This window comes from Photinus pyralis, unplaced genomic scaffold (assembly GCF_008802855.1).
Source record: "Photinus pyralis isolate 1611_PpyrPB1 unplaced genomic scaffold, Ppyr1.3 Ppyr1.4_LG5, whole genome shotgun sequence".
NCBI lineage: Eukaryota > Metazoa > Arthropoda > Insecta > Coleoptera > Lampyridae > Photinus > Photinus pyralis.
In genome coordinates this window covers 10,982,016-11,009,103 of record NW_022170596.1, presented here as the reverse complement: position 1 = coordinate 11,009,103, position 27,088 = coordinate 10,982,016, and the positions used below count along the sequence as shown (strand labels likewise).

The following is a 27,088-nucleotide window of genomic DNA, read 5'->3' as shown; positions in this document are numbered from 1 at the left end:
ATGGCCGATCCAGAAGTTACATTGAAAGCAATGAGAATAATGGCTTAATTTTATAACGTAACTGGAGACGTCTTAATTAGTGGTTAGTTACTTATGGATATTAAATTATTATCTTGATGAAATTCCATAAAAGTGAGAATGTGCCCTCATCCTGCGATCCTAAGGTTTTGTTCGTTGTCCGGTCAAGAATTGCAGGAGATTTCAAAAGGATTTTTTCCTGCTGGCGTCTTCGTTTAGTGGTACTGGTACGTCATCTTGGAGTAGACATTTTAAAATTAGAGCATATCCCAAAACGTAAGTAAAGTCGGTTTTTCTATCCTCTTCTGTGTTTGTGGTATGCGCTGAGAAAAAATTAAATTAGTACGTAATTTCATCGAATATCATTAACATAAAGGCGAATTTCCTTGAAAATTGCATAACTTTAAAATGCACGCAGACGTTCACTTTTTGCTGTAATATGCTAGCAGGTCCTTTAAACAAAATCACTCAAAGAAATAGGTAATATTGATTTTATCACAAAAGTCAAACTTTCTTCATAGGTATTAAAATGTGACAGCAATTTTGCTCTGCAATTTCAAAACAAAATGCATCTAAAAGGTTTAAAAGATTGCTCACGAACCCTTTAAACTTGGTTTTTTGGTAATTTCAAAAAATGTCAACTCGTTTTTGCAAGATATCGCCTATTTTTGCAAATATGTATCACAAAAACACAAGAAATACCTAAAAATTAATTGGGACTTTAGGCATATGTACTCGAATTTTGCATTATTACGTTTTTTACGAGGTTTTTTTATCTTTTTCCCATATTGCACGAAATATGACACTCCGCCAGCTCGTGTGTTCAAATCTAGAGCTTGACAGTCCACTTGTACTAAAAAATAACTATTTTTATAGGGATCCACCGACACCGACATATCAGTCTACTTTACGTATATCGTATCGTCCGCCGATAAGTAGTGTAACCCGAGGTGTAACCGATTGTTTAACTATACAAGGTATAACAATTACGTTTGTAAAAAAAGTGAGTGGTATTCGAGGTGGTATTCTGGTATAGGGGACTCATTTTTCCAACTAAACCGCGAGATAAACCGCATATCTAAAATATTTCGTGTGGAAGCTACGCCCCCAAAATTTGCGGTTCTTCACTTGCGGCTTTACCTATAGGTTTTGGGTACCTATGCCTGTTTTGTTCTTTGTAAAAATATTTCTAAAATTCCGACCCCTGATTTCGGCGAATTTTGGAAATTGGAAAGAAATTTCAGGTTCAAGGCTTGTTTGGCCCTCAAAAAATGTTGGAGCTTAATGAAATTTTGTGGGTGCACTATTTAGCAACTATTAAACTATTTTTAAAAGAGTTATTCGTATTTTACCGCCGAGAAACTTATACTCGCCCTCGCCCTTCGAAAAAGTGCCCGCACCTGCAGCGTAAATCGAATGTAGACAAGATGCATATTTTTAAAATTTTTAAAAACTAAATTTGATTTTTAATTTTCAAAAATACCATCCGGAATTATTTTTCACGTCCCTGCTCATGGATCCGACAAGTGGGGTAAGTGAAAATCATTGCAAAATCATAAAGAATATACGAAAACTAAGCTAATCAAATAATTCTATACTCTTAAATATGCGTTTGTCAATAATCGCAAATGTGGTACTTTAAGGGCGACGATACACTTTGGACGTTCCGTTTATTTCGAAAAAATGTTTGTTTTTGGTCTCCTCCACTATACTATTTTTCACATATTTGAACTTTTTTCGTTAGGGGCCCAGAAAAATTCCTTCCTTGGTGCAAGCCTCGACACCATAACGAACCAAATAGCGGAAGAAGTAGAATAATAGCTCTTAAGATAAAGATTTAGTAGCGACACAGCCGTAGCGACGGACGGACAAAGCAGTGGCGTACGTAGAAATTTATTCTGGGGGGGGGGGGGGATTAAACAAGTTCGTGGCACATACAGTCACCCAGTGCGTACTAGAAGGGGGAGGGGGGGTAAGAAATAGAAATTGGGTTGCAGGTTGCTGATGCTGGTAGTCATTTATCTATTTATTATTGTACAGGCGAAAAAGATTAGATTAGAACGGTATTTTATTTCTTACTGCTGACAGGCCCCTTTATTGCTTTTGCTTTAATTAGTCAACGAAAACTTTGAATAATAGGTATATTTATGGGCAAAAAACCAATTTCGACAAAAAATTCAAAGGGCTGTAACTTTTGATCTAGTAGTCCGATCTTGGAACTGTTTGAATTTATGGATTCTACAGGCTACATTCTATAACAAAATATTTTTTTCCGATCGATCTGAGACAATTTTTTTTTCGGGGCAAAAAAAGGCATGTATAAACCTTCCTTTTTTTCCAAAAATCGACTGCACCAAAATTTCTCGGGAAAAAACTTTTTCTGATTAATTTGGGTGCGTAGAATCCAAAACGATTCGTAGTTTTTCGATTAGACGTCTCAATCAAAAGTTATGGGCAAAAAAATTCCTGTTTTTAAAATTTAAAATTCTTATTTTCGTCATTTCGTGAAAGGCAGGACGCAGGTACCTCACCTCAGTAGCAGTACTAAGTAACTGATACCTATTTGTTATTTTGGGCATCAATGTAGCAAATTGCCGATCGATAGCCAAATCGTTGACTGCCAACACTGATCACTCACTGAATAGTGAATACTGAATACTACAGAATATTTAGATTTTAGTGACTTTAGACTTTAACCAAAACCAAAATTGCTCTCTATATATACCTATATATTATTGCCTTTATTTTAAAGTGGGCGGAGCGGATATCGGAGTACAGTACAACCTCGACAATCCGAATACACGCTAGTCCGTAATCGCGATAGTCCGAAATAATTTTGTTCCTCGTAACTACGATGACACTCCTAAAGACGTTGAAAAGAATAAAGTTTATTTCTTAATGAATGTGTTCAAATTTATTATTTTCACTAGTTTCGCGATAATCCGAAAATTTGATAATCCGAAAGGTAGGTGGTCCGAATCTATTCGGATTAACGAGGTTGTACTGTATTACCTAAATACCTAATAGCTATGATGACAACTCAATTCTTCTTGGGGGGGGGGGGGGGCCCCCCCCTCCCCCCGTAAATACGCCACTGGGATAAAGTGGCCACAATTGTGCAATTGCGCATTTTTATTTTTGTGGAGATGCGCTAAAAAATGTGTAGAGTGCTGAGGTATTCACGATGGTATTCATATCTAATTTGGTGCTTGGTTTGAGTGCACTTGGCTTAAAATGTCTGAAAGACATACATGGTGGTATAACAAAAACGAAACAGACTGAATAACTCTTAATGAAAAAGTCGAGGAAAAAGTCTTTAGAAAAAAAACGCAAAAACAAGTCGAGTTTGGTTGGAACGGGGACATCTTTAACTTTACACCTCTGGCGTCAACCTCCTAAGGAGGGTTGCCATACCTTCAATAATATTAAATTCAACGGTGGGTCGAGTGACACATCGTTGAAAGGGGCTGTTAATTTTCTACATGTCTCAGTACTCTCAGTACCTAAAAACCGAGCTATAAACCAAGGCAAAACATTGGCATCTGACATATCAGATAATTCATCAGTTGCTCTAATAGTCTTGGAGCCAGGGATCCATTTTGACGACGAAAGTGAAAGTCAGCTGGCGCACCTGCAATGAATGCGAGCATAGGAGGGTGGGAAACATGTCCGAATTTTTGTTCACAAAATCATTTTATCCGAGTGAAATTTTTATGAATATTATTTTAAATTTTACTAGGATAAAAAATAGTCATCCATACTTTAAAATCAATCGACATGAAATGATGAGGTCAAAAATGCCTCTGGCTCCCGGAATAATAGGGATTTTACGAGTCTAAAATTTTGAGGGTTGGTAGCAGGTTTTGTTATGTTGATTTTTGATGGTTTGTGTTCTTCAGGATTGTTTTGTGTAGCAAATATTTCATATGAAGGTGTTCATTCACCTAAAAGCTCGCGCAAATTTGAAAACTACGAAAATTACGAGATTTTTACTATGATGTTACTCGACCCAACGTACAAGTAAAAGTTCTTGAAGGAGTAGAAACCCTGCTTAAGGGATTAACGCCAGGAGTGTAAACTTTTAAGTAAGTGTAAACCAAAATCGACCTATTTTAGCGTTTTTTTCAAAAATTATTTCCATACGAGTTATTCAGTCTGTTTCGATTTCGTTGTGCGGACACGGACGATTCGGCGTTTCGCAACTCGGCGCCGATACTATTTGGCTTTCGGACGACTCAGCTCTGACATAACTCGGCTCCGGTACTACTTTGATCTGAGAATACTGTGAGGCGCATAGATGCATAGAATACACTCTTACCCACATCGATTTTTAGCGCCTGTCCAGAGCGTTTTATCGCTTTTCAGATTCTAAATCTTCCGTTACAGGGCTTTTTACGAGCTTTAGTTGATAATGGACGTTAGATTTTCTGGAAAGCGCTAAAAGCGGGCTAAAGTGCGTTGAAAAACACTGAAGCTAAATGTTCCCTACAATAATCGAGCATATTCTATGCGTCTCCTTCGTTTTTTAAACCTTCCCTAGTTTTAGCCCCTTTCCAGACCTTTATATACTCTCCATGCTCTGACAATGACCCAAAAATTCAGGAAAACATAGAGAAGTCATTGTAAACCTTTTAAACGCATTTTGAATAATTTTCTAAAAGGATCTAGAAAATTATGACTGAGATTTTTCAGTCACTTTCAGAAAAAGAAGTCAGAAGCATATTTCTTCACCAAAAATACAAATCGATGGAGTCATTCACATACGTTAAAAAATGGTGTAAAAAGGTCTTTGCATTAGCTTCCGCAACTAGGGAGATCTAATGTAATACTTGAACATCGTGATTTATGCCCCAATTTGGTTGGTAAAATTTTCAATTGCGTTGCATAGACTTTGAAATCTTGCCTTAGGATAAAGTCCCTCCCTCATAAATGGGGGAAATGCCCTGTATGCACGTGCCATAAGTTGTGCACGGAAACCCCGGCAGATAATTTATTATAATAAAATATTTTTGCTTGATAACTTCGTATGACTTGAAACCGTAAAACCAGCTAAAGTGCAGTTTTCATATACACAATAGATGCGCCCCTCAAAGTTGACGAATAGATCTAGTATAAACTTATCAAACACTGCAAGAATCTCGTTTCATCCCCCATAGGCGAGATTTCTGCGGAAATAAAGTTGTAGCTGAACAATGCGTGCTCAGTCCGCGATTTTCATGAATGTGAATACCAAATACGGAACCGAGTAAATTCTAGCGTATTAATATAATAACCACCTCTCTAGCCTCAATGGCAATGTACCTACAATACAAAGTGTTCTTAAATTTCCTGTCGTCACAGAACGAATGAGCGTTCAGCTTAATTGATTTTAGCTAGTTCGTGAATTAGTAATAAAGTTTTTTTCATTTCATACAGTTCGAAAAGCACAGGTAATTTCATTAGCATAAGTTTTAATTAAAAATTCCAATTTAAAATGTAAATTTCGTGCAACTATAAATAAAATATTAGTACATACAGATCGAACACCGGTATGGGGCATATTTTTGGTGATATTTTACCTAGCGGCCGATTTTCGTTACATAATTAATTTACACTGGACAATTTTGTTGGAATATGCAAAATTTCATGCAACCGTCCAGATTTTTCAGCTGAAAATATCTTCCGGGCGCTGATTTATGTGGCGTTTCGAAATTACATTACACTAAATTTACTTTTAAAATCTCATGCAAGTTTTTCGTATCACCGTGAACTGGGATACTTTTGTAAAATATAATTAGATATCGGTGAAGATGGTGTAATAAAGTTATAAAAGTGCGACATTTATTAACAGAACAAATTAGAGATCCATTCGCTACTTTGCGTTTCAATTACGCAAACGGGCCATTTCTCTTGATCGCGGTGCACAATTAATTACACCTTTGTTTTCTTCATGTTTTCACTTCCAAGTAATAAAACAGCCGAGGTAACTTCCGCAAGATTCCTTATTTGCGTAAATTTCGTGCAATTTTTAAAATAAATTTGTTTTATTATGCAAACATAGTCATTAGTGCGGTCTAACCGCAGGCCTATTAAATTATGAATGGATATAACGTGTCACAATTCTTGGAAACGTTATGCAAGCTGACCACAGAAACGGTGAATGGGACATTAACTGATTTTCTCTACCGGCGGCGGCGTAGGTGTAAGTATATTCATAAATATTTACGATTTTACAGGATTACTCAAAAACCGTGGACCCTTTGTAATCTTAACGTTCCAGCAATGTATGCACAAAATATTCTCAAAGGATTTGGGTATTATAAATAGAGGGGTAGATTCTTATCTGTCTACGCTACCATGAAACAAAGAACCCGTCAATTATTTATTATCCTTCAAAGTTTAAAACGCGAAAACGTCGTCCAATCATCTACTTTATGAATGAGTCATTTATTACATTCACGAACTGTGCATGATGACAATAGTTCGGAGTCGTAAAAAGAACGGATTAAACCAACGATGTAGAAAATCGTTACTGTCCGATTACTATTATTGTTGAATTATCGATCGTGGGACCACACAAGTAAAATTTAATGATTCGTATTAAGGATTTTCAAATGATCTCCCTAAAAAAAAGCGACGTTATAAAAAGGAATGCCTAATAATAAAGTAGAAAAAACAAAAAGGAAATCGTTCCACGTTTTCAAACTCAAATATATATTTAATATGTGTCACATTTTCGTAATTGTCAGACTTTCCCCGACCGTTCAGAAAAAAAATACGGTGTAGCAGATCGTTTGTCCAAGTAGATGGGGCGGAATCAAATGTAGAATGTGATTTGTTTTTTAGCTTCGTTTGAACTATCTAAAGTGTCCAGAGTAGCCAATTTTAGTATTAACGATAAAAAGTTCGCTCCCGGAATTAGCCGCAGGTATAAGAGCATCAGATGAGGAATGGTCTACATGACAAGAATGTAGATCGATACAAGAAATTTGAAATGACATTTTTCTTGTATGACGGCAAGTAGTAGTGGAACAGTTAAATCTTGATGGACAACTCCGTCAGGTTTAACTACAATTTCTTCAAAATTTCTTCTAATATTTAGCCTTTGTACTTATTTATACATGACAAAATAACCAGTTTTCGGTTCATCACCTTTGGGTTTGCCATGTCTTTGACTGAAACAGTGTCTTATAGGAGTGTCAGTAACAAAAGAGCTAAAGGCCGTATGACACCATACATTTATATCGTTTCTTGTTTAGTTTCTGATGTCATATAACAATTTCTTGTATCAGAAACAATACAAGAAATGCATCTAGATTGTCTGAATGCTTTTTAACGTATAAACAAAGGCAAACCTACATTTCACTCAACTATTAAATCAATAAATAAATTACACTTTTATAAAACCACATGAGACGTACACATAAATCTGTGTTATACTGAACAAAAGTTAAGGAAGGCACATTAACTAAACTTCTTAGATCCTTATTTATTTTGGTCCACTTTACCATCCACTCATTTACATAGCCATAGCTTTCATACAGACATTAATACCCACTGTTTCTCTAGCGGGGTTGCAACCAAAAAATTTCAACCAATCACAAAATATAATGCAATTTACGAAAGTTTTACAAAGTGATATCTCGAAAACGATTTTTATGAAATTTTGGACTGAAGGGAATATATAATTTCTATAATATTACAAGGAACAATATTTATTTATTTATTTATTTTGCCTTTATTTTTGAGTGGGCGGGGTTTCAAGCCAAGACAATATACAGAAGGGAAATTTATTTGGAAACTACAATTTTTGAAAAGAAGTTTTTTATGGCATCCACATGACACCACATAACCAAATTTAAGAGAAAAACTCAAATTATGGAAAATACTTGTTTTAATTCATTTTAAAAAACGTTAATCTTTTGTTTGTTTTTCCAAAGCAATTTGTTGTATTAAAAATTATTAAATTCGCAGCAAGTATACAAACTATGTTCAGTGCGTTAATTTAGCTTCTAAAGAAAAAATTGTAAATAAAAAAAACTATTTGGTATTATTATAAAGAAAAACTAAATAAAAAAGGTTAATCAAGTAGATAATTACTTTGACATAGCTAATAAGGGAATACGTTTCTTTTTCAACACAATTTAGTGAATGAATTATACTATTTTACTTAATTTGAGCTTTTCTATTAAATTTTGTTATTTAATATAACAATTTTTTCACGTCTCTCTATCCAAAAAGGTGTCATAAAAAATATATGCCGCTGTTGACTGTGCAGACGTACTCGACTGACCACAATGTTAATGTTCGTGATAAAAAGCTTCTTTGAAAAATATTGTTTTGAACATATATTCAGTGTTCCATCCGGTATAAAAATATACAACAGTGTGACATCAGCCTAACCATTCAAACTGGAAAAAAGGTCTGGAAGTTTACTTTGCCACATGGCATGACTAGCCCAAAGATGATGATTTTCTTTAATTTCCAGATTTTTGCGGCAAGCAGTTCCTTTTCTGCTTTTAACTTTTCTAAAGCGCACAGTCTGACTATATTATTGTGTTTTGGGGAATATTTTATCGGTTTTTTTGACATTGACAGTTAGACGAGAAAAACTGTCGATTAATAAAAATACGGCACCGAGGTATTACACGTTATTAATATTTCTCCTTCATGATTTGGTCCTTACTAGATTTACGGCCAATATCGATTGATAGGTCCATAAAAAATGAATGGGGATATTGATACAAACTATTATTTCATGGTAATCACAAACAAAGCGGAAGTACGTGTTTATTTCGTAGTAATACGACTTTACTTACATGAAGATACCAAGAGAGCCATAAAACGTTTTTATCTCCTATTTAGTTCTGCATCTTTTGCATTAGCGTCTGGGGGAATTAAAAGTTATTTGATATTTAGGTGCAAGAATACCTATTTTGCAACCGGTTCGGAACACATTAAGCAGGTAATGAAGAAAAATCGTTTGTCCAATGGTGCATATAAATGGGTAGCAAATCTGCTAATTTAATATATCGTAATTGGATTTTGTGAAAAGTACGTAATAACGGACGGTAAATAGGTTCGTTGCATTTACATACAGTAAATTTCTTCATTTCTCTCTCGTATGTGGAAATAACAATGCATTCGGTAGTAGAAGTAGATGGCTTGCAGTGTTCTAATAAAAACTGCAATATATGTGCATATTACACACGCTTTTCATTCCATTCCGGTTACTACTTTTGTATCGTTTGTGTAGCGCTACTTCTACAAGCTTTCAGATTAAAACAGAAGGAAAATTTCAATTTATCGTTCTATATGGGCAACTGTGGAACAGTTTTTACGCTTCAATCTTTCGAATGTGAAGCGCGAGCTTTTAAAAATCAAGAAAACACATCGTTATATTGCGCGGAATACAAAAGGGCCGCAATTAATTTTTGAAAAGATAAATAGTTCTTGCCAGACGGGCATGGAACGAAAAATCTCGTTAGCCGCATTCAGCAAATGTTATATAATTGCATTACTTGCTACCCGTTTTAAAATACTAAAGTTTTTCTCTTGTTAGGGTCTACGACTAATGGCAAAGTAATTAGAATTACAGTAGGTATATAGAGGCAAAATTACATAATTCACATCTAAAGAAGGCGCTAATTATGAAATTTTGTGCCCGCAAATATATACATCCACAGTTATATTGAGTATATTGACAAAGAGTCGTGGTCTTTTTTTATAAATGATTTCTCTTTATTCAAGAATTCGGTGCCCTTTTCGCCGCAGTGAAGCACTTTTGTGCAGCCGCAGAGAAAATAAAATAATGCAAAAATGAAATTGGCCCAGGAAACTTTAGGTAGCCGTGGATTATTTGGAAACCACATTTTCTTTCTTTAAATACCATTTCGTGAATGAAATCCATTCTGATTAAGCCTTTTTCTCAGTGTACTTAACTGAATTAAAAAAAATTCGTTAAGCCGCTTATGAGCAAGAGGCGAAGAGTGCACTTTCAAATTTGTTTTTTCGATTTTAATGGCCCTTATGGACATTTCATGCTTTAACGAGAATACAAACATGAAAGAATTTCTGATTTATTTATTTATTTATTATCCCTCTCTTGTTCTGGGCCCTCAACAGGCTTGCACCCAATTACAGAATGACCCGCATAATGCTTTTTAGAGGTGCCTCTGCAGAAGGTCTAGTTGTTCTATACTACTCCGGTATTTACTTTATGAATTAGGAAAACTGCAGGAAAACCTAATTCGGAGTAGCCATAGTGGAAGAGAAGTTGTGAAAATTGTTTTATCGGGCAGTACCAAATAGCAACTTTGAAGGTATCTATCCTATCCCTCATTGAACTATAGAGTCCCTCAAGATGCACTTTGATATGCGTCGTCAAATTTTACCCAAATCTGTACTAGGAACACGGAATTCATCAAGTTTATCTTGAAAACACTCTTGGTGAACTATGTTCGTGTTCGAGCATCGTCACCCCAAAATATTTTTCGTGAGGTTTGGAAAGTCCCTTACTTAACACCCGCCCTTTTGTGCTTAACAGTGGAAGAGTTCTTATTCACATCACACTTGCTACCCTCGTCCCCTTAATATATACGTGCAAGCTGGGGATTTCATTCATCAAATAAATAATAATATAAAAAATTATTGTTGGCCAAGTGCATTTAAGACAGGTTTGTAGAACATAAGTCTCACGAGGATCAATTCCATCCAGACTTCTATTACTTTAACTTATTCCTTTTTCCTCTCCGTCATGCCACTTGCTATGAAATGCGCGTGTACAGAGTGCAATAACATCGTAAAATTATTTGCAAGTCGCGTCATTCTAAAGGTATGCACAAGTAGACTGAAAGTAAACCGAATAGAATCCACCTCTGACATGTTACAAGATTCCAACAGACGTCTACTTAAACATACAGCACTGTTGAACTTATTCCGCTTTATGGTCACGACTCATAATCGTATTATTCATTTTATTGCTCCTTACTTTTCTGCTAAAACACGTACGCGGACTAATTCTTTAAACATAATAACGATAACTGTTATTCAAGTTTATATAAGCGGCACGCACTCCAACAGTTAACCTATTGAACGTAGAAAAGCAGACGCTTGAAATATTAAACAGCTTCGAGTGTGAGAGATTTGCGTGGAATTGGATGCATCTCGTGCGCTTTTTGGAAGGATTTTACAATTTGTTTAGTGGATAGATGTAGACAAGCGTATTTGAACGTTTTGGACGTATATCAGATTCAGATTTAAATTTGTAGCATTTTGCCACTCTCTAGATTTGGGATTACTGACAGTTTTTTTTTGTTTCAGGTAAGCCGGATTACAATAAGCAGTTGCAGAAATTCAAAATCTAAAAAGGTTTGGTTTTTTTCTTGGTCGAAACGGAGTCAAACATTTCATCAGAACCGTTAACTTTTCATGGGTCGCATCGACATTTAAATTTACACAGTTAGTACACATGCCACTTTTTGGATTATTCTACATTTTTACATCAAAATTTTGGGTTAATCTTTAAAACACAATTTTGAATGCATTTACAAACTATGGGCAAATATATCAAGTTTCATAACTCGTTAATGGGAGTCGACGCCATGGAAAAATGGAACAGGTAACATTTTGCCATATAATTCCAAATCGTTTTTTATTCTTGCATTTTTGTAATTACCAACATAAACACTCGCAAAAGTACCTACTTTAACAACTCGTATAATTACCAGTAATTTATAAACTGGTAGCAAATAAACTTGAAACTCTTCAAGTATTCCGTGTGATGATATTAGCGTTTATCACGGCATAATGGTATAATAAAATTGCAGCTACTATAAATGATATCACCTATAACATAAATAAGAAAAGTTGTTAATATCTACGACAAATAGTGATATGAGACAGCAAATGATTTTATACTTTTTATTTTCTGTATGTTATTAATAACTATAAAATTATTTGAATAGTAATTAATAATTAGTGCTTTTTTATTCATTGACTTAATAGTGGTTTTTGTTATCATGTACCTACTTTACGCAAGACTGCATTGCGAATAATTGTGCTGTTTATTGTATTTCGCTCTTACGAAACTAACGGTAATGCTACAGAAAAGTAGTTTATGAAAATTTCTAAATGGACCTCCATAATATCTTTACTAACCACCCGTAAGTAACTAATTCCAAAAGTGAATTAAATATCAAAAATCGTCTCATATTTAGTTTTTTTTTATAAATTTTCATTTTTTTATACAATTGATGATCGTTTTAGGTTACTCGTATAATCCATATAAGAAAATGGCACTACTAGCATAAGATTTTAGATACCACTACTCACCAAGTGATGCAGTAATTATCCTCTGTTCTTGTTTCTTGCGTAGGAAAAATGTATAGAAAATGTCACCGATTTTCCTGCCCAATTAACTTTTTACTTAGTGTCCAAGTGACTTTACATGCTGTCCACCTACACTCCTTGGCGATGATCAAAAAGTTATTTTATTAGAAACCGCGCAAATCAAAAGTTGATAAGTGCAAGACAAAGATTCGCACTTTGTGGGCACCCTCCTTCGACACTCCAGTTCTGCAGATATTTGCAGTAAAAGTTTTGACATCACATGTGTTTCACCCAGACGTTTCACTTGGCTTTTATGAGTACCACCAATGTCTCGTCCAAACGATTCATTTTACCTTTGTGAGTATCCTCCTCCGACAATCCATGCTTGAGACACACGATATGGAAGGGGAAGAGCAGAATGGTTATAGAAATTAATTCCTTTCATGGAGACCTTTCATTAGAGTACCATGTAGAATCAAACCAGGGTCTCCTCTCAGTTTTGATAGGAGTAAGCGAGAAGGGCCGTAGCTGGTAGCCTTTCGTTGAGACCCTTAATTAGAGTACCATGAAAGATAAAACCAAATTATTCCAGGCTTCTAGGACAATTCTCTTAAAAGTAGGTCAAAATCACAGAAGTGGGTCCGGATGGACGGACTAAACGCAAAGCTTAAGAATGCACTAAACATGTGCTATTGCGTTTTGTCCGTCCGTCCATCCGAACCCACTTCTGGCGTGTTGAACTACTTTTAGGGGAATTGTCCTGGAATGTTTTGCAATAAGTAGTTGGAGGTGTACCAGACGAGCATCAAATTTCTGTGTCTTACAGCCCCCCCCCCCCTCTCCGCGAATTATTTCCTTTTTTGAAAGTAAAGCGTTGCTTTTTGGGCCAACCAAAAAAGTTTGAAGTGAAAATGTTAAAAAATTCTCAAAAATTTCGTCGATTTTGGTTGGAATGGGGCCATCTTTTAACTTCAAAATTTACACAGCTGCTGTCAATCTCCAAAGCAGGGTTGCCACCCCTTCAATAATTTTAAGTTGAACGTTGTAACGAAAGGGCTCTTAATTTCCTACACGCCTATGAATGGTGTGGTCATTTTTGAATTTGAGTCAATCAAACATCTATATTCAATTTAATTTGTGCTCGAAATTTTCATGTGTTAGAGTGAAAAATGTACTCAACAGTTTGAATTTTATCCATAAATATGCAAAATAAATCGGTCGACGAAACTACGAATGCTGTATGTGCCTTAGGGGGCTTCGAGGGTTGGTGCATCACACAAAAAATTATTGTTAACTTGCACCCTGAAAATGAATTTTAAAGCTACAAAAATGATGAGTTTTTCGCAAAAAACAAATTTATACACTCGCAACAAACCAAAAGATATTTAAGCTTCCTTTAACATTATGCAAATTGTCCGAATCTGTAGTAATCCAGTTAAAAATGTCAACATTTGCAAAATGAAAGTAATCAATTTCAACGAGATTCCCCAGCAACTTTTTGTACGTATTCACAACAAAAATACTTTGAAAGCGAAGTTCGAGGTGAATCTTCCAACAATGGCTTTACGGATCTGAATCAAGGACAAGGCGTGTAGAAATTTTAAATTAACATTATGTCAAACAATCTCCATTGGAAACCACATCTTTTGCTATTACGAACCTGTTTCTACACAAACTAACGGCATAAATAACCTTACAGTAAAAATTGAAAATGTGCGTGTCGTTCCTCTATGTAAATTAATTAACACGAAAGCAAAAACGTGAAAATTTCACTGGCAATATTTACATTATTGTCTTACTGCATCTGCATCCAGGTCGAGGGGGTATAAGTTTGAGCAAATCAAAACCTATTACGATTTAATTACGGCGCTAAATTGGTTCGGTTTAATTATAGAAAGTAATTGGCAAAATACATCCCGGAAAATAAATACTGTTTGAATTGCATTAATAGAGTCAAGCTTTAAAATTGCATCCTAAGCGCGCGGCTTTGAGTTAATGCAATCAGGCCTAGATTGATCATATTTCATCCGAAAAAAAAAACAAATTTATATTGCACGCCATCAAGAGATTTTGGTTATTTTTAGCTATACGTCTTGGAAGATAAAGCATCTTCCGCCGTACACAAAGTTGATTACGAATTTATTTGCTAAAAAAAAATGGAGGCGAGAAAACGAGAAATACAACCGCGAATATGCGTGAGATCGCATTTTCCGTACAAAATCAAATGTTTATTTATGATCAATCGTGTCAATATAATTTAAACCTGTCACATTCTCTAATTGCGTGCAAATTATTTTAATTGCGGTTTCCATTATTATTGATTTCTTTGCCGGCTATAACCCGTAATTATCGATCATATGTCAGATCAGATGATTGGTTCTCCGTAATGGAAATGATATCGCGTGAAATGCGATCAGGTTTTCTATATGGAGGAGTTTCTCTTTTTCTTATAATACTCTCTTCATGAATAAAATTAAGGGGTGTTAGTGGGTGCCACAGAGCCTCGCACATCCCAATTTTATAAATGGGCACGTAATAGTAATGGGCGAAATATCTGTAAAAAAAGGTATAAATCCATAATTATCATTGAAATTCTCGTTGAGATTCCATCCTCTGCGCTTTTTAACGACCCAACCTACAACCGTACTTTTTAGTGCATTTTTCCTAATATAAATGAAGATGCACTATTCCAAACGTTTTGTCCACCAGCTCGTGTGTCTGCTTAAATTGCGTCACTGGAAAGTCACAGAAAGATGTACAATTGAAGAGTTATTATCATGCTTTCAACAAAACCACAAAATTACGATTACTTCCGAAGATATAAATGTAATGTTTTTTAGAGATTTTCAACTTGTAACTTTCAAACGAGTTTTCAAAGCAAGCTACTTGCGCAAAAAGTGGTGCTATTTCAAAATAAAGAGGAGAAAATGATCTAAAATGTATGTCTCTTAACAACAAGCGTGTTGAAACATTGAGGAAATCAGTAAATTTTGGAAAATATATCAACAAAAATGAAGTACAATTTTCTCTATAAATGAATTATTAAGCTACAAAGCCAAGTGACCCAAGATACATTTCTGTCCGTATGTGAACACGATAACTGGTAAACGCTTGGACCGTCCTAAAGAAAGCATGGAACCTGTGCCTAAGAGGGCTCGTATAAGTAGGCGAAAAGCTTGATGTTAGAGACGATTTTATTCAGGGGCGGATATGTAACGCATTTGATGCGTTTAGGATAATGTTTCGGTCTCAAAATTCTTTAAAATGTAAATTTCTTTTGCTTAATCCTTGGGAAATTGGTTTGTTCATCTATGTCTGAAAGTCAAATTTATTTGATTTAGATGATTTTCGGAGCTATGCTATTTTTATTCTATATGAAGGACACGTACCTAAAGCTTTTCCAATGTAGTGAACGAAAATTTCTTCTTTCCCTTCCACTTATAACTTTACTAAAAGATATTCTCCTGTGAAGCATGTCCTGCAATTTGTATTAACTTGGGGCAAGTCATCCCTCTTCATCACTAAATTCAAGTCCAAGCTACTGTGTTTGCAAAGATCTTTTTCGTTAAAATCCTCGAAACCAACCTTTTGTTGCACTTCCGCTCTTATCCCAGGCTTTTGGGTATTGAATTTTAGTGCTTTTTGCATAATTGTTACATGCTATCTGTGGGTCTGCCTTTTGTTAAAAGGAAATTTGCGCTTCATTTATTTGTTTGTTCTATTTTACAAAAATTACTGATTTCCCCAGTATTTTAACACTCTTGCGTGGATACCGAGGTGGAAACCATACGACGTAAAAAAAAAGTTAAATCTCCTCTTTATTTTAGAATAGAACCACTTTTTGTGTAAATAGCTTGCTTTGCAAGTTATAAGCTGAAATTCTCTAAAAAAAGTTTATATTTATTGTGTTTTTGAATTTTATTTCTCATAGTTGTGGGACAAATTTTTGTTGGACAACTTCATCACACCAAAACCATAAAATTAGCCACTAAAAACAATTACACCAGAACTTTTTTGACCTCTTATACTACCGTCTGACTGAACTTCAAGGGCGAATACCATATTACTTTATTTGAGATATGTTAAAACGGCAAACGTTTTTGAAAAAGTAGACGAAGAAGGTGCCAAAACTATTTTCCATTATTCATACGACTTAATAAAGTTTCCCCTATACTATACAGAGAACGAAATTGGCACGCCCTATACTCAGTAATTTATAATCTGTTATCTTAGTGCTTTGACCAGAAAATGCATTTTATTCCCGATTTAAAATAATATAAACGAAAGCTATCTTTAACGTGGAACCTTCAGCGAAATTAAAAATTCAATGATATGTCACTTGCATTGTAATACTATTATGGAATTCAAAGTTTTAAGTGTTGGAGGCCTAAGCACGGGATGAAAAGATTAGTAAGAGCATTTTTATGGTATATGATGTGTCTCCAGTTCATTTGACTTTTAAGTATCCGAAAATGGCCATTCTTTGATTGCGTTACGCTACACCACCGTATATACACAGGGCTTAGCAATTTAGAATCTCAAAAAATTCTGATCTTGATATTCGAAGCATTTAACCACTAATCGAGAAATCAGCTTATTTGTGAATGATGTATAAAATTGCATATTTACATACCAAGTTTAAAGTTTAATTAAACTGGAACCATCAGTGAAATTTATCAAAAGGAAATGTGGAATTTCACAAAAATAAGAAAAGCTTCGTCAAAACTGTTTGCGTTCTGTGCTTTTTTAAGACATTTTATTTCGAGGCGCACAGGAAAATTCGAGAGAAAATTTGATTAATCCCACTTTGTCCTTTCCTCTCAGAATTGAATACTTAAAACAGTTTCCACCTTTAGCACCGTTTATTTGGAAGTAACCGATGTCAACAACGTAAATTCCAATAAAATGCAGAGACTCGGAGGTTAAAACCTTTTTATTATAGCTATTCCTTAACTGTACATTAGGTATAACGAACGACGATCCATATAATGATTAGGGGAGAAGATATGGTAAGGCACCGACATTAATTTTAATTTGGCCTGCGAACTAGAGACAATCGCTAGAAAATGTCATTCGGCTTTAAGATGTAATAAAAAAAGAAAGTCCAGCAATAGAATTAATTGATCGCTCGTGACGGTGTGTAAGGAAAGTAATCGTAAAATTGCAAATAAAATTAAATTGAAGGAGAAGGCGATAAATCCTTAATATTGTTTGATACCCTTTATACCCCAACATTATGTAACTAATTATAAGGAGCTTACCTATCTAAAAATACGCGCATTAATGAAGATTGATGTAAGTGGGTTGTATATTTAGTGTCGGCATTTAGATGAATTCCATTATCAATTTAGTATTGGAATGTGCTTCTATTACGCCATTACGCTTTGTGAAGAATCTGTTTCTAATTGGCTTGATTGAATTCGGAGGGCATAAATAAATGGGATTCCACGTACGAAAGATGCAAGGGATCAGTTTCGATTTGAAGAAAAATCTATAAGAAACGTGGTTAAATCGTTGTCCTTTGTTGTTCCGCTGCTTTAATATTGCTATTAGTAGACCGTAAATGTAATCTGATACTAACCAAGCAGATAAACGACGGTTTAGTTCTTGCAGCAGAGTTTACCTTTAGTTCATTGACCAAAAACGCCAGCCATTGTGCGACGTTTTGTAAATTATGTTGTTACTCGAATTGCGTTCTGAACGTGATTTGTGTACGAGTAGCACTCTTTTCTTTTTCTATTCAATTTAAATGCAGATTTTTTATACTCTAAAATCCCAAATTAATTGCCTTTCAAAGACCTCCCATCTCATGTTTGTGAAACCTCGCCACTTATTGGCAAAATCCTTCAGGAGCTACACCTTAGCATTTTTTTTAACCTCGAGAAGTTGAAATTAGTCGGGATTAATTTTCAAAATGGATCTTGATATACGTAAATGTCATTTCTGTGAAAAATAACGGATTGCGTGTGTGATATACGCCATACGTTATGACTGAACATTTCGACCCCATTACGCTCTTCATTCATTATTTACAGGTTTGATTTATAAATTTTCCATGTTATATCAGAAACTGGTAATTTTCTTCTTTCCCTCCGCTTTGTTTGACTGAATAATTTTTAGAAATTATATTGCTATCGAAATCGTAGCCTATTCATATTTTCAATGTATAGTCTATAATTTAATAGAACACATTAATACGTAACAGGCATGTAAAAAGCGGTAAATGTTTATCTATAATTATTAAAATTGGAAAATTTTCCTATTAGCATGAATGAATACATAAATGCTAATATAAAAGAAATTTTATGCTGAACAAGGAATATTCAATATTAATTTTCCTCAAAGATTATAAATATTACTCACTAATCCTCGTCGCCAAAAAATTGTCATACGTCCCCCTCCATTCTTCACATGTACAATTGTGATAATCTACCTTGTATTTTTGCCCAAATTTTTACGTAATCTAATAAATTCCTAAATATTCGGTGAATCCCATTATAACTCGCCTCTGTATTCCTGTCCTCGACATTTTATTTTACATTTCCACGAGTCCACCCCTTAAACTCTAACAGGTAAATATTTTTTGATAATCTACCCCGTGTTCTTATAGTATTGTTATAGTACATTTTGTAAAAGACCCACTCATGAAAATTCAGTGAATCTCACTATCACTCACCCCCCATATCTCTTTCCTCGACTTTTTATTTTACAAGTTCCATGAATCCACCCCAAGTAAACATTTTGGAATCCTCACTAGACGTTCTGTTAAGAAAATGAAGTCTATAGTCGCGTTATAAGCTTTATTTAAGGGTTGATATGCATAGATGTATCAGTCGCAGTATTTGATATAATTAATTAGTAGATAGTCAAACACCATTAATATGAACTTGTCCAAGCATCCCCCATTTCGACTTGTCCGTTTCCACTACGCTCACTTGAGAAAATTGTCTAAACTGAAAATTATTTTTAAAAAAATGAAACCGAAAGTGGAGGTGGACTTTTTCAATTGATTTAATCACTAAACCAACGATTTAGCATCCCATAAAAGAGAGATTCTTCACTCTCAGAAGGAGATTTTGTATACATATGAAGAAATTAACTTAATTTTTCTACGTGATTGATTAAGTGACCAATAAAAAAATGTTAGAAACTCCCTTACGATGAGCGAATTAGAAATGCATCGGCAATTTAACCGTGTACCGTTTTGTCTTATAGTTAATGTCTTGATTTCATTTTCATTCCTCTCACAATTGTATAAACTTCAAACTTTACAGATTTCTGATGAACATTTTCGCTTGAGCTCCCTTTCAGAAAGCTGGCAGCTGAAATACGTGATAAGAGTATAAAATATGTATTCATACATCAAGTTGACACACTTTTAATTACGCTATGGCCTCGTAAATTATTCTACACAAATTTTCAGAAGGCTGAACGGTGTCATGAAGTATCGTGAAGCACTTCCAAATGTCTGTTTAAGGAGTGTAGATTGCTAATAATTGTCTTAGCGTGACAAAGCACTGTAAACTTGAAAACTGCACTAAACTCGCTGTAAACTAGTACAACGAAGGATCGGGAAAAAGATGCATTTCATTATTGACGTAGGCGAACAGAAAACAACAAAACCCAAATGTGATACACCGGCGCTGCAATAAATTTTAGATTAAGTTTTGAAAATTCATTTCAAATGTGTATTCGGATGGTTTGTAACAAATACAAACGTCAACACTTCCATTATTCGATTTGAATTATGGTTTGTATTCAGACAATATCGGATGATGAGACTTGATTCAAGAACTTCCTTCAAACTTAGATTAGTTTTATCCAATATTGTACATTCGTGAGATGTATTATGATTTGTTATTATTGGTTTACTTTAAGAAGTTCCCTCTATCTCTTTTCGCTTCGAGAAACTCATTAATATCATCTAGTTTAATAAGAAACGAGTGGGACCTTACGGCACTCGCGACTCGAAAACGTCGTCTTCGTTGCTTTATTTAGGAATCGAATAAATTTGATGGCATAGGAAAATAAGACATAGGTCTCTCGTTTATAATGTATATACGTTCGTCATTTGTGGTAAATATTTTAAGGTTACACGTGTGTAAATAAACAATTAGGGTTTGAAAACACGTGGAATTGACTGCTTTCTTTTGAAATATAAATTGTATTCCAACTTCAAAGTTTGCATTAAGTAATCATTTAATATTTGGTTTTCCAAGTGTGTTTGTTTAATTTGGGGGTGCAAGTAAAATATGGTGTGCGACAGCATACAGTGTATATAATATATAACGGCTCGCTAGTCAACTTCTCCTATCGCCAGTAAAAACTCACTTACCTGGCTAATAATGTAAAATACTATTATGGACTCGACATGTTTTACGTAAGTCATGTGTAAATTATTTACAGATGAGCAGCATTTTATCCATGGATCACAAGTAAAATAGTTACCAATTGGAAGCATAGCATAGGTACATTTTTTTATTAAGAACTTTTACACATTCGGGCATACACAAGATGGTTGAGGCTAATCGGCAGTCGATACAAAAAAAAGGCTGCCTATGAAGATGCGTGAGTTTCCCTTCCCCTTCGGGTGTATAAGGTGTTCGATACAGAAAGGGCAAAAAACCCTCTCTACCACATTCTTCTTCTTTAAGGCGTTCCAGTTTAGACTGTGTGTGCCTCCAAAAGTGGTTTTATTAAAGTGAATCCACATGGAAGTGGCGCATATTTTGTGTATAATAAAATTGTATTGTGGAGCCGCTCTTTGTTTGGCTTATTTTATGACTAAAAGGTCATATAAACGCTTTGGTACCGATCTTCCGGGTGTTTTAAGTTTCAAATTTTTAGCGCATTTTTGAAAAAATACGCTATTATATTCGTTTTGGCTGGCTGGCCGGCTGTCCGGGTGAGATCTCAGCAACTATAATAGCTAGAGAAATTTTTACTATAAGCTTTCTGCTATAGTGTAGATGTGCAGGCTCTAGTCTATTTTGAGTTAGATTACTTGTGAGATCGATAATTTAAGAAAATAATTTCGATATGGTTTTCGGAGGTGCTATAATTTTACCGATAGATAGCTGTACCAGTATAAAAACTTAATTACTTACTTTGTGATTTGTTTTACAAAATAAAGACGTACCCTCAATTGAAATTAAATAAAATTAATTATTTAACGCAGCCAAAATTACTCGTAAGATCGATAATTTTAAACTTCGCTAATAAAATACTGACCTGTATTACCAAAAATGCGCTTTAATCATGCATATGCCGATTTACAACTTGTTTCTTAGTATCTTCTGTAGTTTTTAAGATATGTCGCTCAAATTGGTCATGTCAGCGGTAGTGAGAATTTACAGTGTGTTATTTTTTCAGCGATCATGTACATTTTTCTACCTCTGAACTCTTTTTCGATGTGCGACTGGTACATTGAGAAATAATAAATTGTTTTTCTGATTTATTTAGAAACTTTTTCGTATCTGTGACCGTTATGGAAAAAAAAAATCAATTTCAGGTAATTGGCTAAAGAGGTAGAATTTTTTTAATAGTCCATTAGGCCCTGATCTTGTGTTTACATTTGTCGAGGCATTTGTTTATAATGTAAATGTTTAAATTGTAAATTGTACGGTAGAAACACCCTCTAGATCGGCAACGAAGCGTTTGGAGACCTTGTATGGACTTTTAGTTATAAAGTACCAAAGAATTATCCCCTTCCGTATTTACATCATATTAGGAACACCATGTATAATGCATATGCTCTAGCTAGGATTGCCCATAAATGCATTTGTATTTAAAATTTTCTGTTTTCTGGGATATTTCGTTTCAAAAATACCGTAACATATATAGAAGATATGATTGATTTCCGTGTCGCGCACGATTTTTCCTTTAATAAAAAACAAACATAATTCATCGTTAATTATGAGAGTACCTCGTACTCGCAAAATCTGATGAAACAGAATTCTCACTGAAAACTGTACCTACTACGGTACAGGACTTCTAATTAATGATTTAATTTGTACAATGAGATATTTTTTGCTGTTTGCCAACCACAGAGTTGTGGCCAACGGTAATTTGCTATGACAGGCATGTTTGCTTTTAGATTCTGAGGAGTCATGTTGAAATCCTACCCAATAATAAGTTTTCCCCTTTAATTAAATTCACCCTCTTTTCCTGGTTTCTGTATTTGGTCTACAATTTTTCGGCTAACATTTCTTTGCCGAAATTGCATCACGAGGTAGATATAAAATTCTTCGATCTCTTTTTCAAATTAAATTATGAGTTTACCAGAGAACCGCCGATGTAAACACGGTATAAAATAACCTCTCATGGATGCTTCGATCGGCACCGTGTTGAACAATTTGAATAAAAAAAGGTGAGCTTTTCCATCACCTTCGTTAGGAATCGAGGCGAAAGGAGCGAAATGAAAAGCGTATAAAAGAGCACGTACCACTTCCTAGGCTCAAAGACAAACTAATTGAATTAAGAAATTATGTTATCTATTCGGACAACCCTTTGATCAAAAATAGCTCGAGGATAAAGGAGGGAAGTATCTAATTAAAAATTGGATAACTTAATTAAAAAGTAGGACGCACACATATTCGTTTGAGGGCTTAACTTTTAATCGCCCTTTGCAGATATTTCTAAAAGTATTAATTTATAAATCTTAAAAAAAAGAGCTTTTCGACCACGCCCTCGTTCATTAACAAACTTCGATCAAATTGTAAACTTCATTTCATTAACCGCCAGCCAATTACTTTTATCGTCGAAAAGTTCGCAAAGGATAAAGTTATCGAGGTTCACGTTCAGCGGAAAAGAAAAACCGTAAGTTTTCGCGTTCGTAATTAAGTCCATAAACAATAAATCATCGAATTAAAAAAATTTCTGTAACAGCTAACAAGGGCTGTCGTTAAAGATTTAAAATATTGCCCGCGGCCTTCGCCACAATTTAATTTATAGCGGAAATGTCGATGCTTTTAATATGAGGACGACGATGCGTCATGTTACGTAATCTGTACGACTGTTTATTTTATGTTCTTCGATTCCTTCTTAATTACTAGAGAAATGCATTATAAGTTTATCTTTTGTTTATTTGTTCATTCCTAAGTGCCGAATGAATCAGCTAGGGTCCGGTAATTGAATTTTAATGGATTTTTTCGTTTTGTCAATGAATCGATTTGAGTTTTTCCCACACGAACTCTTTTCCACCTATGGTTACAGTAGGTAGATGATAAAAAAATTAATTTACATTTTAATAATAGCAACATCGGCCAAGGCCAAACAAAACAATTACGGAAGTTATAATTGGTATGTGGTTCATTTTATTACGTCGTCTAATAAATTAGAAAAGGTAAAAATTATTTGAAGACAAAGGCGAACAAAGTGGGCATTTTTTCCACTTCTTCACCTATGCAGTGCTGTTTTTTTCCCAAATTTTCAATTTAATTACTAGTAAAGGAATGAGATGTTGGTGTCAGTCTCGATGTCCAAAAGATTTTTTGTCCTACCTACATTCTCTGTTAGAGGCGGATGTTCACTTTTTCTATAGGAATTACTTTCATCTCTCTATTGTCTTGGGAAGCCAAATATAAAGTATCCGAAGAGGACCACAAAGACAATTTTTGCAATGGGTCCATCTTGTTAATTTCTCTCTGTTTAAACTTATATCTTAAGACACTAGCTTCCAAAATAACGCCCTAATAACTTGAAATCAAATGTCAATTGGGGTTGTTGACTTCAAAAGGTTTGTCTTTCAATTTTTAATATTGGCGCTACGTTTGTCTTTAGTATAAACGATTTCAAAATATCAAAGTGGCAATAAACGCCAACAATAAAACAAATATTTTGGTTGAGGTAGTTTTTTGTAATATTTTAATGTGGTGTTTCATTCCCTTGGTTCGGACTAAAACCTTCATCCAATATTCCATTTCTGTCTTTTCCTTTCAGAGATATTTAAACTAACATGATCGTTTAGGGATTAAACGAACCCTTATCGCCTCAAAAACACAATTCCGAGAACATTTTTTCTGTAATCTGAAATTATACTTAATAATCGTTGAAATTGTGCTGAAATTCTTGAAAATCGTTTGAAAGTCCTCTGAATTATTTTTATTGGAGGAAAAAAAGAAGTAAAACGCTGACAATTTTTCTGTAATCTGACTATACTGAAAAAACTTTAAACTTTAAATGGCACTGCGTTTTCAAAAACCCGCCACATAAACAGCCAGCTAGCTCAGAGTTGTAAAAGAAAAAGGCTTTGATTTTTCACAGATTCGGTTGGGCATAAATCTTCGTAACCTCCATGTAACTTATCATAAAGTTGACCGCCACCCAGTTTCCTTAAAACACTTACTCTCCTCGATTAAAACTGGGAAGGTATTGAAGAAAGTAAGAAAATTACCCGATATATTTTTCTTCAACGACAATCAAAATGTAAGTCAGTAACTTAATTAAATTTTCCCACTAATACAAAATATTCCCAGAACTTGAAATTGCGAAATTAAAAACTGAATCAAAATCCTGCGATGAACCCCAAACCAATAACCTCAATAAGTCCCGCTGATAGCACGTAATTAACGTGGATGTGCGGGTAAATGAAGAATTCCCCACGTTTAAGGGTAGTAGTTAACAAACCTGTAATTAATGAGAGAGCTATTAGAAAACACATCTGTTACAGTAACGGTGGATTTAAATCGGTTCAACTTCAAAGGGTAGTGACTACGGTAGTGAGGTAATAATAAAAATCCAACTTATAGCCTCCAGAACATGGAGAAAACTTAGAAATTCGTACAAAACACAACGACAAATCCTAGGCAATAGGTTAAATCGCCAAAGAATAACAAACTCCAAAATTTTCAATTATAACCATATGGATTGATTTTATCTTAAATATCACGGTTCACCGTGTCTAACCAAACGTGCTCGTAAGTAGAATGTGGAAGAAGTTAGAACGAATGCTACGATCTAGATCTAGCAGCGAATCTCAAACAATTAATTACAGTGATTGTCAACAAAAAGTACTTGCGAAAATAAAACAGTAGGTTAATTTTTTATTTTCATCGGCATCCATTTTATGAACATTATTTATATTCTTTAGCTTCATTAGTGTTGTAATGGTAGTGCATCTCGGGCTCCATTTGTTCGTGTAAACCAAAATGAGAGGACGTCAAATCTTGAGTGGAATGTCAATATTGATCCATTTTTTAACAAGTTGCACTCGAAGTTGCACTAACAATTTGAATTTTAGTTCAGCCACAATTAGTCGCCAACCCAAAGTTAATTTACGCTCGATAATGGAAAATGTAAAGAAAGTAGGTAGCACATTCATATAATGTCAACCCTGCACGACTTACGACCTCCCCATTTCCGCGTCGTGAAAATTCTGCTAAAATATCAACTTTTCTACTTCGACTTCTTAGAAAACAACGCCAGCATTCTTCGTAATTCGCACAATTCTCCTTTTTTCCCTGGCGCTTTAAATTACCATTGTATCGCGTTAAAAAAACGACATTACCGCGCTTTTATTCCGCTACATTTCGAAAAACGCTGCATATAGCGCGACAAGTTAACGACCTCTTTAGTTACGTCCCTTTTGACTTTATTACGAAACAGGAAAGTTGATTTTTCATGTGGAGATAACAACGTTTTAAGCGCATAAATGTTGCTTGCGGCGATTAAAATCCACGCGTGTACGTTTAAAAGCGATCCTGGAAGAATATACCTACCTAATAAAAGGGTCAGGTAGGGAAATTACCGTTACCTGTAATTGACTAAAATAGATTTAATTAAATTAAATTGAAATTTAAGGCTAACGGCTTCATTTAAAAAGATCATCCTTTTACCTGGTGTATAAAGAGCTTTTTGTTCATTTTTCATATTAATTAATTTAAGGGCGAGTGCGTCTTTGGCGTGCTCCTATTTTCCCTCAAACAATAATAAACCGAGAATGTATTCCTGTTATTTTTGAGTAACAAAACTCTATTCTTTGTGTATATGAAAAGTAGCTCCATTAATCTAAATTTGTTTTCTTTTCAGGTGAGTGGCTGGTTTTCGTGCGTATTATTCGGCGTTTAAAGGAGTACATGCTGCAAAGGTACATGTTAATTAAGCTTATTTAAAGAGTTAAGCGTAATTTATCAACTGGATTTTTTGTTGCATGTTTCCTTACGGGATTCAGTGCGGTTAGCAGCTCGCAGTGGCTGTCACCTGGGAGTGGTTTCCCAACTCTCCCCAGTTTGGGACACGACATTACACTACTTCCATTTATTTTCTACATTTTACCAACTTTAGTTGGAAAGTTGCGGTTACACATATATCGGGAGTTCCCAACAAAAATTGTTTTCAAACCGTGCAAATTTTCAATTTCGCAAGTTGCAAATGAATTCTGTCATTCGCAAATTTCTACTATAATAAACAAATTAGTTCTCTCCCAAACTTTTAATCGTCGACCATCAATAAGAGATCAGTTTTTGTTTTTAAATTAAACGTTTGTTTATATTGGTCACAATTATTTATAATCATGCTGAGATTTACGTCATTTACTTTATTATTCTTGCATACGCCGCTCGTACATTCCGAGCATTTGCGGATAGAAGATAAGTCGCGGTGTCATTAACGCAATTAATGAGGCAATTACAGTAGATAATTGGCATTTTTTCTGATACGTTAGTCGATTTTTATGTACAATTGCTATTGAATCTCCCTTTTTGCATAAAACTACATGTTTGCATTAAAGAAATTATGCAAACAGAGTCTGTTGATTTAATTT

The 27,088-nt window shown here is 34.6% G+C and overlaps 2 protein-coding genes and 1 long non-coding RNA gene across 6 annotated transcripts in view; 2 read left to right on the top strand and 1 right to left on the bottom strand.

Annotated features, from left to right (window-relative positions):
* LOC116171081 overlaps nucleotides 1-27,088 on the top strand; it is a 194,677-nt gene that overhangs the window by 68,204 nt on the left and 99,385 nt on the right. The gene's annotated exons all lie outside the window — the stretch shown is intronic.
* The window catches only part of LOC116171075 (leucine-rich repeats and immunoglobulin-like domains protein 1), a 129,488-nt gene that overhangs the window by 49,865 nt on the left and 52,535 nt on the right, over nucleotides 1-27,088 (top strand). The window contains exon 2 of one of the 4 annotated variants that reach the window (XM_031487742.1): nucleotides 26,356-26,413. The exons of the other annotated variants lie outside the window; for them this stretch is intronic. The gene's annotated coding sequence lies outside the window, so the exon portion shown is untranslated. The remainder of the gene's footprint in view (nucleotides 1-26,355; nucleotides 26,414-27,088) is intronic. 4 annotated transcript variants of the gene reach the window in all.
* On the bottom strand, nucleotides 98-8,921 carry LOC116171093. Its single transcript, XR_004145371.1, has 2 exons — nucleotides 8,817-8,921; nucleotides 98-341 (listed from the first exon to the last, which is right to left on the bottom strand). It is a non-coding gene; the product is annotated as an uncharacterized LOC116171093 (long non-coding RNA).